This window comes from Hipposideros armiger, unplaced genomic scaffold (genome assembly GCF_001890085.2).
Source record: "Hipposideros armiger isolate ML-2016 unplaced genomic scaffold, ASM189008v1 scaffold_831, whole genome shotgun sequence".
NCBI classification, from domain to species: domain Eukaryota; kingdom Metazoa; phylum Chordata; class Mammalia; order Chiroptera; family Hipposideridae; genus Hipposideros; species Hipposideros armiger.
Genome location: NW_017732181.1, coordinates 211533 through 213117, shown reverse-complemented (window position 1 = coordinate 213117; position 1585 = coordinate 211533).

The window sequence follows — 1585 nt, the reverse complement described above, 5'->3', positions numbered from 1 at the left end:
CAGTCTATCTGAAGTGTACCTGGCGTATAAGACGACCCTCCACTTGGAGGCATATTTTTCAGGGCCAAAAAATCGTCTTATACGCCGGCAAATACGGTATAGTTCTCTTACAAATTGTCACCCAAAACACACTATTTCAAAACTTAGGAAACTGGTTTTCTTTCTTTTTTTTAAATTCACATTTTACTTGCCTTAAACAAAACAAAAACATTCCAGATGTAGGTTTAGCAAATTGATGTGGTTCAGGCAATTTTTGTGTATATACTTCTGGTTTATTTCTCTGCTAAGTTCCCTTGAGAATGACTTTTCTTAGAATGATTATGACGATTTTCAATGCTATATTTTAACCTTCATTTTACATCACATCCCAAGCTGAAGGTTTCCCCTGTTTAAACTGTGGCTCTTCATTGCCTACACACCAGACCATCTTGATGCCATCCTGGGCTGCAGAACTAGGATGCAAAACTGACCCCTGGCCTGCCCTGCCCCGAGGGTGTGGTATTAAGAAGAATAATGGATATTTACTTTCAGAATGGCACACCTCTACACTTGGCCCTCTCCATTGGGCCTCTCTCAGGCCTTTTCTTAAGGGCTGGGCAATGTTGTGTTTGGGGATAGGGTTGGGGTCCAGCGAGAAGGGAGGAGGAGAGAAGGAAGCAATATCGGAGGGGTAACTTTATCTTGACAGGTTCATGCAAATGTAATTCAATCCACCATTGAGAGTGAGCTAAGCGCAACTTTCTGGCCCTGTTGACCATTTACATTTTAACAAGTTAAAGAGTAGGTATAATACAAGAATCTTTGTTTGGGCATAGAGCCTTCTGTTCATTGAGCATTTCTAAGTTCGCAGAGGACATAACATGTTATCAAATGGGTGTACTTTCTTTTGGAAAATAAAACAACCCAGAAAGATACTTTATGTTATTATAAGAAACATAACTACCATGTAGACCACAGCCTTAGTTTTGGCTGCTGAGAACATTCTCTCCCTAAGATCAGTCTACATGAGAAACCAAATTATCATCAGAAGGTTGTTCATTTACTGCTTGGAAATTCAGGGCAATCTGACTTTGCTAGATGTTGGTGCCACCAAAGTAGGAGAGCCTGGCACATCCATGTTTGTTGTGGGGATTGACTTGTTGCTGAAATAAAATACTTGTAATCAAGAGCTACAGCACATTTTTTCCTGGACACAAATATGCATTTGCGTGCCTAGATGCCCGTTTGCTGTAGGCAGAGGATCAGTGGATGATTGTTTTATGACTATTAAGATGTATTATCAATTAACTTTCATACGGAGTTGGAGAGAATTATTCTTTATCAGTTATCATATAATCTCATCAATCATCATTTCCTGTTAAGCTTGTCCATGTAATTTGAAACCAAAAATTGCAAGTGTTAAAATTGCACAATGTCACTTATTAAAGTTCCATAAATTCTGGTTGATTTTATTTTTTAGGTGATAATTGCACCCATTTAATTTTAATTTTAATTTTAATTTTTATATTCAATATTTATATTCATTTCAGGCAAACAGTATAATGATTAGACAATTTATATAATTTAAGAAGGGATCCCCATGACT